Source organism: Oncorhynchus mykiss, chromosome 1, assembly GCF_013265735.2.
Source record: "Oncorhynchus mykiss isolate Arlee chromosome 1, USDA_OmykA_1.1, whole genome shotgun sequence".
NCBI lineage: Eukaryota > Metazoa > Chordata > Actinopteri > Salmoniformes > Salmonidae > Oncorhynchus > Oncorhynchus mykiss.
In genome coordinates, this window is record NC_048565.1 from 19,678,395 (window position 1) to 19,697,892 (window position 19,498).

The following is a 19,498-nucleotide window of genomic DNA, read 5'->3' on the forward strand; positions in this document are numbered from 1 at the left end:
AAATGGTCCCGGTGGCCATTTGATTAACTGTTCAGCATTATTTTGGCTTGGGGGTAGAAGCTGTTAAGAAGCCTATTGGACCTAGACCTGGCACTTTGGTACCGCTTGCCATGCGGTAGCAGAGAGAACTGTCTATGACTTGGGTGACTGGAGTGTTTTTACAATTTTTTTAAGCCTTCCTCTGACACCGCCTAGTATATATGTCCTGGGTGGCAGGAAGCTTGGCCCCAGTTATGTACTGGGCCGTACGCACTACCCTCTGTAGCTCCTTACGGTCGGATGCCAAGCAGTTGCCATACCAGGGTGGTGATGCAACCGGTCAGGATGCTCTCAATGGTGCAGCTGTAGAACTTTTTGAGGATCTGGGGACACGTGACAAATCTTTTCAATCTCCTGAGGGGGAAAAGTGTTGTCGTGCCCTCTTCACAAATTTCTTGGTGTGTTTGGACCATGGTTGTATTTTGGTGATGTGGACACCAAGGAACTTAAAACTCTCGACCGCTCCACTACAGCCTCGTCGATGTGAATGGGGGCATGTTCGGCCCTCCTTTTCCTGTAGTCCACGTTCATCTCCTTTATCTTGCTCATGTTGAAGGAGAAGTTGTTGTCCTGGCACCTGTCGGTGATCAGGCCTACCACCATTGTGTCGTCAGCAAACTTAATGATGGTGTTGGAGTCGTGCTTGGCCACACAGTCGTGGGTGAACAGAGAGTACAGGAGGGGACTAAGCACGGACCCCTGAGGGGCCCCTGTTTTGAAGAGCAGTGTGGCAGATGTGTTGTTGCCTACCCTTACCACCTGGGGGCGACCTGTCAGGAAGTCCAGAATTCAGTTGCAGAGGGAGGTGTTTAGTCCCAGGGTCCTTAGCTTAGTGATGAGCTTTGTGGGAACTATGGTGTTGAACGCTGAGCTGTAAACAATGAACAGCATTCTCACATAGGTGTTCCTTTTGTCCAGGTGGGAAAGGGCAGTGTGGAGTGCAATTGAGATTGCATCATCTGTGGATCTGTTGGGGCGGTATGCAAATTGAAATCGGTATAGGGTTTCCGGGATGATACTTTTGATGTGAGCCATGACCAGCCTTTCAAAGTCCTTCCTGACTACCGACGTGAGTGCTACGGGGCAGTAGTCATTTAGGCAAGTTACCTTCACTTTCTTGGGCACAGGCACTACGATGGTCTGCTTGAAACATGTAGGTATTAGGGACTCGGTCAGGGAGAGGTTGAAAATGTCAGCGAAGACACTTGCCAGTTGGTCCACTCATGCTCTGAGTACACATCCTGGTACTCCATCTGGCCCCGCAGCCTTGTGAATGTTGACCTGTTTAAAGAGAGTGTAGCAACAGCATAGATAATAAACAGTATCAGCAGCGTATGTGATGTTGTGACTTTAACATTAATCTGAAGACTGTTACTTATCTAATACCTAATTATGTTTAATTGTTAACCGATTAAATTAATCATGTAACAATTAACTCATTAGGATCTGGGGCACCACGAGAGCGGTTCTTTAAAGAGTTACCATCTCTCCTATCACAACCTTAAACAGTCAACTTATTAATCATAACCTTGCATCATATAATCATTCTGGACAGTCGAAACCTTACATCTGCAAAAACCTGAGCCTTTCTTATGATTCAGTACTACACAAATTGGTTTAATTATTTATTTACTAGCTAATTAAATGGGAACACAAGATAAACATACACACTTTGCATTGGTTATTGACTGGAGACTTAATACGCTAAAACAGGTCCCTAGCGGAATGACAACATGGCTGCTTGTTAAAGAAAAGATGGAGTGGGAGAGAGAGAGGGACAGAGCCACTTAACATTGGTAAATTCAGAAACTATTCTCACTTACAGTAACCATATACTTTGCACATGCCCTCTTTCAATAAGAAATAATTCATGTATTTACGTGAAATGCCTGGGTTAGCCAGGGTCTCTCGGTGAACAGGGCAACCTTGGAAAGGGATTTGGGCTTTTTCGCGGCACGCTTGTAAGGCCTTGATTGTCCAAAATGGTTCCGACGAGTCTTCTATTGTTGTCCTTCTCTGTAGTTGTCTGGTATCACTTGACTTGTCGTGGTCCTGAACAGAACCACAGAGCTGACTTTCCTTCAATTCACTCTTGAAGTGTTTTCTCTAAAGATAGGTTAGCCAGCTGTGTCGATGGTTTGCCAGTGGGGTGATGAGAGTAGCGTAATACGATGGTTTGAGCAGAGTAAAAGAATGGTCCTAATTAAATTTGCTTTCGAAGATACTTTACTTAGGACAGCTGAGTGGTTGTCCGGGAGGTGAGTTTATCGTCTCTACCTCAGGTTGAGATTCAAAGTTCAAACCACAGCTGTAGCGTCACGTATTTCTGGTCTGGTATGTTATTTTCTTAACCCATCATTTATACTGTTTGCAGAAAAGGGGCTTTTCCAGCAGGCTGACATGTTCTCTGACCTCACTCAGGGGCGGTGAGTACTTACTGTGCAGTTATAAAAAAAACTATAATCTCTTATAGCTTCTCAAATTACATCCCTCTCTTAACAAAAACATAATTGTTCATATTACATGAACAATAAATAGCATGGAAAGTGGGTATACTTTTCAAGTTACAGTATTTCCTATAAATGTTTTAATGACATCACTGTCATGTACTGTCATGTTGTGTCTTGTCTCTGTCCTTTCCCTTCACCCTGTCTCCCTCTGCTGGTCGTTGTTAGGTTACCTTTTCTCCCCCGCTTTCCCCCAGCTGTTCCTTGTCTCCTCTGACTACCCATTCACCCCGTTTCCCACCTGTTCCCTTTTTCCCTCTGATTAGGTCCCTATATCTCTCTCTGTTTCTGTTCCTGTCCTTGTCGGATTCTTGTTTGTTGTGTTTCATGCCTGAGCCAGACTATCGTCATGTTTGCTGTAACCTTGTCCTGTCCTGTCGGAATCTGCCGGTCTATCTGAGCCTACCTATGTTTGGTTATTAAAGAAGCTCTGTTTAAGTTAGTTCGCTTTTGGGTCCTCATTCACTCACCGTAACAGAAGAATCCGACCAAGAATGGACCCAGCGACTTCGGATCCTCTCCACTCAGCCGTCGGGATCCAGGGAGCGATGCTAGGCAGACACGAGCAGGAAGTGTCTGCTGCTCGACATGCCGTTGAGACCCTGGCCACCCAAGTCTCCAACCTCACAGAACAGGTTCACCATCTCCGCCTCGATCCACCGGCCACTTCCAGGGCTTTCGAATCTCCGGAGCCCAGAATCAATAACCCGCCGTGTTACTCTGGGGAGCCCACTGAATGCCGCTCGTTCCTCACCCAGTGTGATATTGTGTTTTCTCTCCAGCCCAACACTTACTCCAGGAGCACTGCTCGTGTCGCCTACGTCATATCTCTCCTTATTGGACGGGCTCGTGAGTGGGGCACGGCAATCTGGGAGGCAAGGGCTGAGTGTACTAACCAGTATCAGGACTTTAAGGAGGAGATGATACGGGTTTTTGATCGATCTGTTTTTGGGGAGGAGGCTTCCAGGGCCCTGTCTTCCCTATGTCAAGGCAATCGATCCATAACAGACTACTCTATTGAGTTTCGCACTCTTGCTGTCTCCAGTGGCTGGAACGAGCCGGCCTTGCTCGCTCGTCTTCTGGAGGGTTTCCGCGCAGAGGTAAAGGATGAGATTCTCTCCCGGGAGGTTCCTTCCAGCGTGGATTCCTTGATTGAACTCGCTATTCGCATTGAGCGACGGGTTGATCTTCGTCACCGAGCTCGTGGAAAGGAGCTTGCGCTCTCCGTCGCCTCCCTCTCCGCATCACTACCATCTTCCTCTGCCGGCTCGGGTGCTGAGCCCATGCAGCTGGGAGGTATCCGCATCTCGACTAAGGAGAGGGAACGGAGAATCACCAACCGCCTCTGTCTCTATTGCGGTTCCGCTGGTCATTTTGTCACTTCATGTCCAGTAAAAGGCCAGAGCTCGTCAGTAAGCGGAGGGCTACTGGTGAGCGCTACTACTCCTGTCTCTCCTTCAAGATCCTGCACTACCTTGTCGGTTGGTTCGTCAGCTTCCTGCAGTGCCTTAATAGACTCTGGGGCGGAGGGCTGTTTTATGGACGAGACTTGGGCTCGGGAACATGACATTCCTCTCAGACAGTTAAAGGAGCCCACGGCCTTGTTCGCCCTGGATGGTAGTCCTCTCCCCAGGATTCAGCGTGAGACGCTACCTTTAACCCTCACTGTTTCTGGTAATCATAGTGAAACCATTTCTTTTTTAATTTTTCGTTCACCTTTTACACCTGTTGTTTTGGGCCATCCCTGGCTAGTTTGTCATAATCCTTCCATTAATTGGTCTAGTAATTCTATCCTCTCCTGGAACGTCTCTTGTCATGTGAAATGTTTAATGTCTGCTATCCCTCCTGTTTCCTCTGTCTCTTCTTCACAGGAGGAGCCTGGTGATTTGACAGGGGTGCCGGAGGAATATCACGATCTGCGCACGGTGTTCAGTCGGTCCAGGGCCACCTCTCTTCCTCCACACCGGTCGTATGATTGTAGTATTGATCTCCTTCCGGGAACCACCCCCCCCCGGGGTAGACTATACTCTCTGTCGGCTCCCGAACGTAAGGCTCTCGAAGATTATTTGTCTGTAGCTCTTGACGCCGGTACCATAGTCCCCTCCTCCTCTCCCGCCGGAGCGGGGTTTTTTTTTTGTCAAGAAGAAGGACGGGTCTCTGCGCCCCTGCATAGATTATCGAGGGCTGAATGACATAACAGTGAAGAATCGTTATCCGCTTCCTCTTATGTCTTCAGCCTTCGAGATCCTGCAGGGAGCCAGGTTTTTCACTAAGTTGGACCTTCGTAACGCTTACCATCTCGTGCGCATCAGGGAGGGGGACGAGTGGAAGACGGCGTTTAACACTCCGTTAGGGCACTTTGAATACCGGGTTCTTCCTTTCGGCCTCGCTAACGCTCCAGCTGTCTTTCAGGCATTAGTCAATGATGTCCTGAGAGACATGCTGAACATCTTTGTTTTCGTTTACCTTGACGATATCCTGATTTTTTCACCGTCACTCCAGATTCATGTTCAGCACGTTCGACGTGTCCTCCAGCGCCTTTTAGAGAATTGTCTTTTTGTGAAGGCTGAGAAGTGCACTTTTCATGCCTCCTCCGTCACATTTCTCGGTTCTGTTATTTCCGCTGAAGGCATTAAGATGGATCCCGCTAAGGTCCAAGCTGTCATTGATTGGCCCGTCCCTAAGTCACGCGTCGAGCTGCAGCGCTTTCTCGGCTTCGCGAACTTCTATCGTCGTTTCATCCGTAATTTCGGTCAGGTGGCAGCTCCTCTCACAGCCCTTACTTCTGTCAAGACGTGCTTTAAGTGGTCCGTTTCCGCCCAGGGAGCTTTTGATCTCCTCAAGAATCGTTTTACATCCGCTCCTATCCTTGTTACACCTGACGTCTCTAGACAGTTCGTTGTCGAGGTTGACGCGTCAGAGGTGGGCGTGGGAGCCATCCTTTCTCAGCGCTCCCTCTCTGACGACAAGGTCCACCCATGCGCGTATTTTTCTCATCGCCTGTCGCCGTCGGAACGTAACTATGATGTGGGTAACCGCGAACTGCTCGCCATCCGGTTAGCCCTAGGCGAATGGCGACAGTGGTTGGAGGGGGCGACCGTTCCTTTTGTCGTTTGGACTGACCATAGGAACCTTGAGTACATCCGTTCTGCCAAACGACTTAATGCGCGTCAGGCGCGTTGGGCGCTGTTTTTCGCTCGTTTCGAGTTCGTGATTTCTTATAGTCCGGGCTCTAAGAACACCAAGCCTGATGCTTTGTCTCGTCTCTTCAGTTCTTCAGTAGCCTCCACTGACCCCGAGGGGATTCTCCCTGAGGGGCGTGTTGTCGGGTTGACTGTCTGGGGAATTGAGAGGCAGGTAAAACAAGCGCTCACTCACACTCCGTCGCCGCGCGCTTGTCCTAGGAACCTTCTTTTCGTTCCCGTTCCTACTCGTCTGGCCGTTCTTCAGTGGGCTCACTCTGCCAAGTTAGCCGGCCACCCTGGCGTTCGGGGTACGCTTGCTTCCATTCGCCAGCGTTTTTGGTGGCCCACCCGGGAGCATGACACGCGTCGTTTCGTGGCTGCTTGTTCGGTCTGCGCGCAGACTAAGTCCGGTAACTCTCCTCCTGCCGGCCGTCTCAGGCCGCTTCCTATTCCCTCTCGACCGTGGTCTCACATCGCCTTAGATTTTGTCACCGGACTGCCTTCGTCAGCGGGGAAGACTGTTATTCTTACGGTTGTCGATAGGTTCTCTAAGGCGGCTCATTTCATTCCCCTTGCTAAGCTTCCTTCTGCTAAAGAGACGGCACAAATCATCATCGAGAATGTTTTCAGAATTCATGGCCTTCCGTCAGACGTCGTTTCGGACAGAGGTCCGCAATTCACGTCTCAATTTTGGAGGGAGTTTTGCCGTTTGATTGGGGCTTCCGTCAGTCTCTCTTCCGGCTTTCACCCCCAGTCTAACGGTCAAGCAGAACGGGCCAATCAGACTATTGGTCGCATCTTACGCAGTCTTTCTTTTCGTAACCCTGCGTCTTGGTCAGAACAGCTCCCCTGGGCAGAATACGCCCACAACTCGCTTCCTTCGTCTGCGACCGGGCTATCTCCTTTTCAGAGTAGCCTCGGGTACCAGCCTCCGCTGTTCTCATCTCAGTTCGCCGAGTCCAGCGTCCCCTCCGCTCAGGCTTTTGTCCAACGTTGCGAGCGCACCTGGAGGAGGGTCAGGTCTGCACTTTGCCGTTATAGGACGCAGACTGTGAGGGCTGCTAATAAGCGTAGAACTAAGAGTCCTAGATATTGTCGCGGTCAGAGAGTTTGGCTCTCCACTCAGAACCTTCCCCTTAAGACGGCTTCTCGCAAGTTGACCCCGCGGTTCATTGGTCCGTTCCGTATTTCTCGGGTCATTAATCCTGTCGCAGTTCGACTTCTTCTTCCGCGATACCTTCGTCGCGTCCACCTGGTCTTCCATGTCTCCTGCATCAAGCCCGTCCTTCGCGCCCCCGCTCGTCTTCCCCCCCCCCCCCCCCATCCTTGTCGAGGGCGCACCCATCTACAGGGTCCGTAGAATTTTGGACATGCGTCCTCGGGGCCGTGGTCACCAGTACCTCGTGGATTGGGAGGGGTACGGTCCTGAGGAGAGGAGTTGGGTTCCCTCTCGGGACGTGCTGGACCGTGCGCTGATCGAGGATTTCCTCCGTTGCCGCCAGGTTTCCTCCTCGAGTGCGCCAGGAGGCGCTCGGTGAGTGGGGGGGTACTGTCATGTACTGTCATGTTGTGTCTTGTCTCTGTCCTTTCCCTTCACCCTGTCTCCCTCTGCTGGTCGTTGTTAGGTTACCTTTTCTCCCCCGCTTTCCCCCAGCTGTTCCTTGTCTCCTCTGACTACCCATTCACCCCGTTTCCCACCTGTTCCCTTTTTCCCTCTGATTAGGTCCCTATATCTCTCTCTGTTTCTGTTCCTGTCCTTGTCGGATTCTTGTTTGTTGTGTTTCATGCCTGAGCCAGACTATCGTCATGTTTGCTGTAACCTTGTCCTGTCCTGTCGGAATCTGCCGGTCTATCTGAGCCTACCTATGTTTGGTTATTAAAGAAGCTCTGTTTAAGTTAGTTCGCTTTTGGGTCCTCATTCACTCACCATAACAATCACAAAATAACAAACAAAATGACATTAGTGTTCCATAGATTGCCTCGAACCATACCCCACGTGCTATGTTAGAAACATTGTTCCAGTATTCACATTTGAACGTGTTAGAGTTTCAGCGGGAAAAGTTTGTTGAAACAAAGAACATGCCTTTGGTGAATGTTGGAGAGGGGGACCTGAAGTTATTCTTTGTAAACCTGATCTGACCTATTTGGATTCTCGTGGACAGTCATGACAGTGATGAGTCAAAATAGTTTGTGCAAAAAGGGTCAATGCAGATTTTCCCGGGTAGCTATTGGTTAACTATTTCACTAACTATTTATCTGTCTTATGGATTGGGGTAGAAGCTGTTCAGGGTCCTGTTGGTTTCAGACTTGGTGCATCAGTACTGCTTGCTGTGCGGTAGTAGAGAGAACAGTCTATGGCTGGAGTCTGACCATTTTTAAGGCCTTCCTCTGATACTGCCTGGTCCTGGATGGCAGGAAGCTCACTCCCAGTGATGTACTTCGCTGTACACACTACCCTCTGTAGCGCTTTGCCGTCAGATGACCAAGCAGTTGCAATACCAGGCGGTGAGGCAGCCAGTCAAAATGCTCTCAATGGTGCAGCTGTAGAACTTTTTGAGGATCTGAGCACCAATGACTAATCTTTTCAGCCTCCTGAGGTGGAAGATGTAGACAATGAGGAACTTGAAGCTCTAGACCCGCTCCACTACAGCCCTGTCGATGTGGATGGGGGCGTGCTCTACCCTCTGTTTTTTGTAGTCCACAATCAGCTGCTTTGTCTTGCTGACGTTGCGGTTGTTATCACACTGCCAGGTCTCTGACCCCCCTCTCATCGTCGCATTGGTGTGGCCCCAATTAGTCATGTGGTATGGCCCCACTCAATGAGCATCTGAAAATCTTTATAAAAATCACATAGCTTTTGCCAGACAGATACAACATTGTTAGCTGCTGCCCATCTGACTGGGAAGCAGTGAGGGAAATGGTGGCAGCCAGGGTTTGGTGGACATACAGTGGAGCAGCGTTCCAACCAGACATGATTTTGAAATGGCTGGTTGTCAAAATAGGAGTGTGTTGTAACTCTCCAAGCCATTGGACAGTAGCCTACGGGCCTTAATAGCCAGTCATTGTGGTTTTCATTTAAATTGACGGACACTGTTGGTTTCAGGGATTTATGTGGTTGTTTCCATTTGCTATGCAATTTCCCATTAGGAATTGCATTTTTTTAATTTCTCAATGCACCTTGTTAACTGTAAATTATTTAAAAGTGGCCCAGTCTGGACTGATTTGGTAGGTTGGATTTTTTCAAATCATTTAAATGTTTTGCTAAGGCATTTACTAAGGAATTTCAACGACTTCTCACCAAATGGTTTATGGCAAAAAAGGAAAACAAATGCATTGGCTGGCTGTGGTTACCAAAATGAAAACAAATCAGAGAAGTGTCAGTATTGGAGTAGAAGAGATGGGTCATTCCACCAATTCAGTGCCTTTTCAGAAAAGTCAACTTTTGATGTCACCTAATTGTAACATTCTGCCATTAAGAGCACATGTTCAACTTTTGTTGTGTATAGGAAGTGTATAGGAGATGTTGTACCCACTGTGACTATTAAAACCTACCCTAACCAGAAACCATGGATAGATGGCAGCATTCGTGCAAAACTGAAAATGCAAACCATTGCATTTAACCATGTCAGGGTGACTGGGAATATGGACGAATACAATGTAGTTATTCCCTCTGTAGGTATGTAAGGCAATCAAGCAGGCAAAACGTCAGTACAGAGACAAAGTAGCGTAGAGTCTCAATTTAACGTCTCAGACATGAGACGTATGTGGCAGGGTCTACAGACAATCATGAACTACAAAGGGAAAACCAGCCACGTTGCGGACACCGATGTCTTGCTTCCAAACAAGCTAAACACTTTCTTTGCCCGCTTTGAGGATAACACAGTGCCACCAACGTGGCCCACTACCAAGGACTGTAGACTCTCCTTCTCCATGGCTGACGTGAGTAAGACAATTAAGCGTGTTGACACTCGCAAGGCTGCCGGCCCAGTCAGCATCCCTAGCCGCGTCCTCAGAGCACGCGCAGACAAAAGGAACACCTATGTAAGAAAGCTGTTCATTGACTATAGCTCAGCATTCAACACCATAGTACCCTCCAAGCTCATCATTAAGCTCGAGGCCCTGGGTCTGAACCCCGCCCTGTGCAATTGGGTCCTAGACTTCCTGACGAGCCGCACCCAGATGGTGAAGGTAGGAAACAACACCTCCACTTCACTGATCCTCAGCACTGCGCCCACAAGGATGTGTGCACAGCCCCCTCCTGTACTCCCTGTTCACCTATGACTGCGTGGCCACGCACGCCTCCAACTCAAACTATATCAAGTTTGCAGACGACACAACAGTAGTAGACCTGATTACCAACAATGACGAGTCAGCCTACAGGGAGGAGGTGAGGGCCCTGGGAGTGTGGTGCCAGGAAAATAACCTCTCACCCAACGTCAACAAAACAAAGGAGCTGATCGTGGACTTCAGGAAACAGCAGAGGGAGCACCCCCCTATCTACATCAACGGGACCGCAGTGGAGAAGATGGAAAGCTTCAAGTCCCTCGGTGTACACATCACTGACAAACTGAAATGGTACACCCACACAGACACTGTGGTGAAGAGGGCGCAACAGCGTCTCTTCATCCTCAGGAGGCTGAAGAAATATAGCTTAGCACCTAAAACCCTCACTAACTTTTACAGGTGCACAATTGAGAGCATCCTGTCCGTCTGTATCACCGCCTGGTACGGCAACTGCACAGCCAGCAACCGCATGGCTCTCCAGAGGGTGGTGCGGTTTGCCCAACGCATCACCGTGAGCAAACTACCTGCCCTCCAGGACACCATCAGCACTCGATGTCACAGGAAGGCCAAAAAGATCATCAAGGACAACAACCACCCAAGACACTGCCTGTTCACCCCGCTCTCATCCAGAAGATGAGGTTTGTACAGGTGCATCAAAGCTGGGACCGAGAGACTGAAAAACAGCTTCTATCTCAAGCCATCAGACTGTTAAATCACTAGCACATTAGAGACTGCTGCCCTATATACATAGACTTGAAATAACTGGCCACTTTAATGGAACACTAGTCACTTTAATGTTTACATATTTTGCAATAATCATCTCATATGTATATACTGTATTCTATCCTAATCTACTGTATCTTAATCTATGCAGCTCTGAAATTGCTCACCCAAATATTTATATATTCTTAATTCCATTCCTTTACTTTAGATGTGTGTGTATTGTTGTGAATTGTTAGATACTACTGCACTGTTGGAGCTAGAAACACAAGCATTTCCCTACACCTGCAATAACATCTGCTAAACATGTGTATGTGACAAATTAAATTTGATTTGAACAGGGTTGACAACTTCATCTTAAATCAGCCATAAATCAGGGAGTGGCAATTGAATGCAAGCTTCACCCAAAACATTTTTTTGCTAAAACATTTCTAACCTGTCTATCTATATTATCTATGCTCGACCCGTTCAGATTTCACAAAACAACAGAAAATGGCCAAAAAGTGTAGAACCATCTCACTTGTTTTAACATTATGATTTGACTATAAGATGTTCAGTGTTTCTTTGAATATATATATATTTTAAGGAATAGTTTCACCATATTAAAATGAGAGTTCAGTTCACTTAACAGGGTTGACCTTAAAATGAGGGACAGATGTAAATGAATCACTAATCACATGAAATAAATATGAATCTTCAGAAATCACATCGTCAATGTTACGGTGCGTGAATGAGGACCCAAAAGCGAATTAACTTAAACAGAGCTTCTTTAATTACCAAACATAGGTAGGCTCAGACGGACCGGCAGATTCCGACAGGACAAGACAAGGTTACAGCAAACATGACGACAGTCTGGTTCAGGCATGAAACACAACAAACAATAATCCGACAAGGACAGGAACAAAAACAGAGAGAGATATAGGGGACTAATCAGAGGGAAAAAGGGAACAGGTGGGAAAAGGGGTGACGAGGTGGTTAGGAGGAGACAAGGCACAGCTGGGGGAAAGAGGGGGTGGAAAGGTAACCTAACAACGACCAGCAGAGGGAGACAGGGTGAAGGGAAAGGACAGAGACAAGACACAACATGACAGTACATGACAGTCAAAGCAACAAAATAACTACAGTAAAGATTTACAATGATGGTGAAACTTGGAAAGATGTTGGATGAAGTGGGTTGACATCTTCCTAGTAGTGACACAAGATTGACGGAGGGACATGTCAAAATAAAGAATTCTGGCACTTTAGCAAGCCTTTTTTCATTTTATAATGTAAGATTTGTTGAATTATCCATGTGCTCTATATTAAAGGGAGCTTTGTTTAATATAACAGGCTTTTAAAATTCAATATTGGTGCATAATTTCTACTTAAAATATCAAAGGGACGCAAAAGGCACTCTTTTCGTGGAACAACCCAGATACAGTATGAGTCACAGCAACATCCACAGACTCCATGATCAGGCTTTTATTTATTTATCCCACCCTCTCTAATTATGCTTTTAGGACTTACAAATGAACCTCTCTCTCTGTCTCTCTACCTCCCTCCTCTTCTCTCTCTTTCTCCATCCCTTAACGTTTCACTATATTATAAAATAACATATGACTTAGTAGGAGGTTGTTTAAAAAGTCTTATTATCAATGCAGTCAATTACCAATGCAGTCAATTACCAATGCAGTCAATTACCAATGCAGTCAATTACCAATGCAGTCAATTACCAATGCACTAATGAAGTTTGAATGCATTATTTCATATTGGACTCATGAAGTGGTGCAGCTGTGTGCCTGTCTGTAAATGTCTTAACAGCACACATGATCAAATCAAAATCAAAGCAAATTTTATTGGTCACATACACATGGTTAGATGTTAATGCGAGTGTTGCGAAATGCTTGTGCTTCTAGTTCCAACAGTGCAGTAATATCTAACAAGTAATCTAACAATTCTTTAAGATGAAATGAATAGACCTATTATAAGGGTGTGTGCAAATGCAGATGTTGGGTCCATGTAGCCATAATGCAAGGTGATGACACCTATCTTCTAGAACTTAATGAGAACAACTCACTTTCACATGACACAAAGTGGGAATCTACAGATTCAAACTAGTACATACTTACAGTTCCTTGCTCTCCTATTATGAGAAACCGATGAGTCATTCATTGTGTAAATTAGTGACAGTACTTTCCTTGCTAACCAAACCATCAGTCCAAGCTTGCTATTATGAAAATTGAATTCAACAATGCCAATACGGTTTTCAATTCAACTTTTGTTTTCAAAAGCAGTTAGTAGAAGAAATAGAAGAAGTAAGAATAAACTATAGCCAATGAATACTACTGTGTAAATATACCGTGCGTTATGGGGAAATAATGCCCTTCAAGCCAATCAGAAATGAGTATCCAACAACGTCATGGTATAAACTGTACTAAATACAGTTGCAAGAATATTGTTCTGATATTACATCCAAACCCTTTCAATCATCAATTGTCCATCAACAGTTATACAGTGCTTTAAGACAACAACATTGGCCTTCTGGAAACAAAGGTGCAAACTTTGGAAGAGGAACTGGATCAGCTAGAAAATAGATAGAAAAAATGATATGAGAATATTGTCCCTAATGGAAGACAAGGAAACACGGGGCCTTTCCAGCTATGTGATCAAGCTAACATCGGAGGAGCTTGGAGTATCATCGGAGGAACTGGAGTGATGCCATCAGATCAGCGTGAATCAGAACAATGCTAAATACCCTCGCATTATCATATTTAAACTGGAACTCTCAGTCCAAAGTCAACATTATGAGGGCCGGGGGGAAAGGAGATCAGGGTCAGTCCATTCGATTCGTCCAGGACTTGTCTGCTAGGCTAAGGAAAAAACGCAAGCAATTCATTCCGATCAGACAGTCACTGGAGGTTTCTATTCCGATTCCCGGCAGTACTGTGGGTATGGAAGGGATCACTGAGAATGGAGTTCAGATACACCGTTGAAGCCCTGAACGGGCTGCAGGAAACCTTTCCAGTTGATAGAGAGCCCAGTGCCCTGAGGAGAGGAAGAAGCAGAACAAAACAGATATGCACAGTAGGCTACATACAGTGATGCCCAAGAACAGATTATTGTAAATTGAGACAATATTTCTTCGCCCTCCCTCCAATACAAACTAGACTCTATTGTCCCCAAGTAACTGTTCTTCTTTAGTAAGTAACGATATAATTATCTCATGCCAATGAGATACATAGACACTGAAAAGACAATATAAAAGAGGAAATGTAGGATGTTTGTCAATAATTGTTATATGGATGTATGTGTGCGGGCGAGAGGGTGTGAGTGGGTGTATGGGAGGGCATATGTGGCTGTGCATATGAATGGGAGTGGGAGAGTGAAGCAGGGTGAATATGAATATGTGTAGGAGGGCAGGAGAGAATGCGTGTGTGGAGGCATAGGGTATATGTTGTGTGTGAAGAAGAATGGATGAGTAGTTAGATGTATAGAGGGGTGTAAATGTATTTGACAAGAAGGGAGGGGGGAAAGACGGAGGGTGGGATAAACTTGGCCTGGGTGGGTAAGGGAGGGCAAGGAAGGGAGGTGGTGTTAAGATTGGCTTGGAAGGGCAAGGGTGGGTACGGATGGGAGGGTGGCACAAGCTTGGCTTGGGGTGGCAGGTGGTAAAGATGGGAGGTGGGGATAAGCTTGGCTTGGGTGGGGTAAAGGTGGAGAACAGGGAGGGGTGGTGGAGAGGGATGGATTTGGTTTGGGAGAGAGAGAAGGGAGGAAGGACTTGTGAACTTGTTGAATAAGAGTTCTGGACAGATTAGGACAGGATGTTGAATTATTATTATTATTCCTAGTTTTTCATTACAACTAACATTTAATGGTGCTTATTGGTGAGAATGGAGAGGGGCTATACAGTGGGGCAAAAAAGTATTTAGTCAGCCACCAATTGTGCAAGTTCTCCAACTTAAAAAGATGAGAGAGGCCTGTAATTTTCATCATAGGTACACTTCAACTATGACAGACAAAATGAGAAAAAAAATCCAGAAAATCACATTGTAGGATTTTTTATGAATCTATTTGCAAATTATGGTGGAACATAAGTATTTGGTCAATAACAAAAGTTTATCTCAAAACTTTGTTATATACCCTTTGTTGGCAATGACAGAGGTCAAACGTTTTCACAAGATTTTCACACACTGTTGCTGGTATTTTGGCCCATTCCTCCATGCAGATCTCCTCTAGAGCAGTGATGTTTTGGGGCTGTTGCTGGGCAACACAGACTTTCAACTCCCTCCAAAGATTTTCTATGGGGTTGAGATCTGGAGACTGGCTAGGCCACTCCAGGACCTTGAAATGCTTCTTACGAAACCACTCCTTCGTTGCCCGGGCGGTGTGTTTGGGATCATTGTCATGCTGAAAGACCCAGCCACGTTTCATCTTCAATGCCCTTGCTGATGGAAGGAGGTTTTCACTCAAAATCTCACGATACATGGCCCCATTCATTCTTTCCTTTACACAGATCAGTCGTCCTGGTCCCTTTGCAGAAAAACAGCCCCAAAGCATGATGTTTCCACCCCCATGCTTCACAGTAGGTATGGTGTTCTTTGGATGCAACTCAGCATTTTTTGTCCTCCAAACACGACGAGTTTAGTTTTTACCAAAAAGTTATATTTTGGTTTCATCTGACCATATGACATTCTCCCAATCTTCTTCTGGATCATCCAAATGCTCTCTAGCAAACTTCAGACGGGCCTGGACATGTACTGGCTTAAGCAGGGGGACACGTCTGGCACTGCAGCATTTGAGTCCTTGGCGGCGTAGTGTTACTGATGGTAGGCTTTGTTACTTTGGTCCCAGCTCTCTGCAGGTCATTCACTAGGTCCCCCGTGTGGTTCTGGGATTTTTGCTCACCGTTCTTGTGATCATTTTGACCCCACGGGGTGAGATCTTGCGTGGAGCCCCAGATCGAGGGAGATAATCAGTGGTCTTGTATGTCTTCCATTTCCTAATAATTGCTCCCACAGTTGATTTCTTCAAACCAAGCTTCTTACCTATTGCAGATTCAGGCTTCCCAGCCTGGTGCAGGTCTACAATTTTGTTTCTGGTGTCTTTTGACAGCTCTTTGGTCTTGGCCATAGTGGAGTTTGGAGTGTGACTGTTTGAGGTTGTGGACATGTGTCTTTTATACTGATAACAAGTTCAAACAGGTGGCATTAATACAGGTAACGAGTGGAGGACAGAGGAGCCTCAAAGAAGCAGTTACAGGTCTGTAAGAGACAGAAATCGTGCTTGTTTGTAGGTGACCAAATACTTATTTTTCACCATAATTTGCAAATAAATTTGTTAAAAATCCTACAATGTGATTTTCTGGATTTTTTTTCTCATTTTCTCATAGTTGAAGTGTACCTATGATGAAAATTACAGGCCTCTCTCATCTTTTTAAGTGGGGGAACTTGCACAATTGGTGGCTGACTAAATACTTTTTTGCCCCACTGTATCTGAGGGATTGGGATGGAGTGACTGTGAGGGTATCAAACACTTCTCTGAGGTGTGTGTGGGCCCTCCACTCATCCCATTTCAGTCTGTCGGAGGACCCACTCACCCCAAGTAGATACCCACCAGACACCATACTTTAATTGAATTTATAAAATAATACAAACATTGATTTGTTTTATGTTTGTGCTTTTCTAATAACCAATTTGAATGAGTTCATGCAAGTGACTGTATGATCGTGCCTGGAAGGAATCCTCACGATCAGTATAAGCAATTTGGCAGTACACCGCCCAGAACATTGTTTTAAGAACGGAAAGGGATATCTCAGTTTCTAATCTCAGCTTGGAGAGAAGAAGCCTTGTGAGGTATTGGTCGTTCACATGCATGAACCAAAAGTGAATGATCAATTGATGAATTGATGATGAATAATGAATAAGGTAAATCATGCAATTAGAACTTGTCTGTGTAAGCAGTATATAATAAAACTGTTGCGGTAATTCTAACCAAAAGGAGAGAGACTGTTCTTCAAAACAACTTTATTATAAGATTTGCAAAAATTAAGCACTCAGTAACAACCACTCATCAGTGCATCGTTAGGAAAGCTGTCACGCCCTGACCTTAGAGAGCCATTTTATTTCTCTATTTGGTTAGGTCAGGGTGTGATGTGGGGTGGGCATTCTATGTTTTGTTTTCTATGTTTCTTTATTCCTATGTTTTGGCCGGGTATGGTTCCCAATCAGGGACAGCTGTCTATCGTTGTCTCTGATTGGGAATCATACTTAGGTAGCCCTTTTTCCCTCCTTTCAGTGTGGGTAGTTGACTTTGTTAGAGGCATTATAGCCGAAGTTAAGGTTCACGGTCGTTTTGTATTGTTTGTTGTTTTATTGGCTACATTTTCTATAAATAAAAGGAATATGTACGCTCACTACGCTGCACTTTGGTTCACTTCTTACGACGCCCATGACAGAACTACCCACCACCAAAGGACCAAGAAGAGTGGTCAGGAGGAGAGGACACGATGGAAACCTGAGAGGCAGCCCCAAAATATATATTTTTTTGGGGTGGTGGTGGTGGGGGGGCAGATAACATGGGCGTCGGTGCTGAGGAGTGAGTCCGAGACCGAGGAGGAATTCTTGGACCGTTTGAGCGAGGGGTGGTTGGCAGTGGAGAGGGATGAAAGAGTTTGAAGGGGTTGGAGTCTGGAGCAAGACAGTCGCTTTGAGGAGCATGTGACCCTTCAGGCACCATACTTTGCGGTTATACGTACTGTGTCGCCGGTACGCATCCACAGCCCAGGGCGTACTGTGCCAGCGCCCCGCAGTTGCCGGGCTAGGGTGAGCATCCAGCCAGGATGGGTTGTGCCAGCTCTGCGCTCCAGACCTCCGGTGCGTCTCCACGGCCCAGGAAATCCTGTGCCGGCTCCACGCACCCGGTCTCCTGTACGTCTGCCCTGCCCGGTAAGCCCTGTGCCAGCTCTACGCACTAGGCCTCTAGTGCGTCTCCCCAGCCGGGTAAGCCCTGTGCCAGCTCTACGCACCCAGCCTCCAGTGATGATCCATGGCACGAAGCCTCCAGTGATGATCCATGGCACGAAGCCTCTAGTGATGATCCATGGCAAGAAGCCTCCAGTGATGATCCATGGCACGAAGCCTCCATTAATGATCCATGGCACGAAGCCTCCATTGAGGAGTCATGGCAGGAAGCCTCCAACAACGGTCTCCAGTCCGGAGCCTCCAGCAAGGGTTCCCAGTCCGGGGCCCGCAACGAGGGTTCCCAGTCCGGGGCCCGCAACGAGGGTTCCCAGTCTGGGGCCCGCAACAAGGGTGCCCAGTCCGGGGCCCGCAACAAGGGTGCCCAGTCCGGGGCCCGCAACAAGGGTGCCCAGTCCGGGGCCCGCAGCGAGGGTGCTCAGTCCGCTCAACACGCTGCACTTCGGTCCACTTCTTACGACGTCTGTGACAAAAGCCCAACGAACAGAGTTGTCTCTCTCCTCTTTGAGATAAAGTACAACCTATTTTGTCTATGTGGCAGTTTAGCAGATGGGTGGAAACAGGGATGGAACATAGTGTGTAAAAGCTGATTTAGCTTGTCTGTGCAGACTAAGATAACTGATATTTCCACAATTGTCTGTTCCTTCCTGCATCTTTCCACACATCTAAATTCCTGTAGAATTTAAAAACAGGATGTTACATACTGCAGTCCACCCACACAAGACAAGCCTGTATCAGCAAAATACTAACATATAATAATGGACAATTCCATAGTATGTCTAATTAAACAACATAGAACAGAACTAACGGGACTTCCCCGAGAGCGCTCACTTCAGACCAATACTTTATGAATCTAAGTTTGACTGTGATCTCTTGTCAAATATATTTAAAATAAAAAAAACAGTATTCAGACCTTATCTGTCGGAAAAATATCAGTTTGTCTGTGGATAGATTGTCCTCTGATGAATCAACTGTAAGTGTTGGTGTTCCTCAAGATTCCGTTTTAGAACCACTATTGTTTTCACTATATATTTAACCTCTTGGTGTTGTCATTCGGAAACATAATGTTAACTTTCACTGCTATGCGGACGATACACAGCTGTACATTTCAATGAAACATGGTGAAGCCCCAATTTTTTAAACTTTTAAACTCGGACAAAACAGAGATGCTAGTTCTAGGTCCCAAGAAACAAAAAGATCTTCTGTTGGATCTGACAATTAATCTTGATGGTTGTACAGTCGTCGCAAATAAAACTGTGAAGGACCTCGGCGTTACTCTGGACCCTGATCTCTCTTTAGACAAACATATCAAGACTGTTTCAAGGACAGCTTTTTCCATTTTCGTAACATTGCAAAAATCAGAAACTTTCTGTCCAAAAATGATGCAGAAAAGTTAATCCATGCTTTTGTCATTTCTAGATTAGAATACTGCAATGCTCTACTTTCCGGCTACCTGGATAAAGCACTAAATAAACTTCAGTTTGTGCTAAACACGGCTGCTAGAATCTTGACTAGAACCAAAAAATGTGATCATATTACTCCAGTGCTAGCCTCTCTACACTGGCTTCCTGTAAAGGTGAGGGCTGATTTCATGGTTTTACTGCTAACCTACAAAGCATTACATGGGCTTGCTCCTACCTATCTCTCCGATTTGGTCCTGCCGTACATACCTACACGTAAGCTACGGTCACAAGACGCAGGCCTCCTTATTGTCCCTAGAATTTCTAAGCAAACAGCTGGAGGCAGGGCTTCAAGCTCCATTTTTATGGAATGGTCTGCCTATCCATGTGAGAGCCGCAGACTC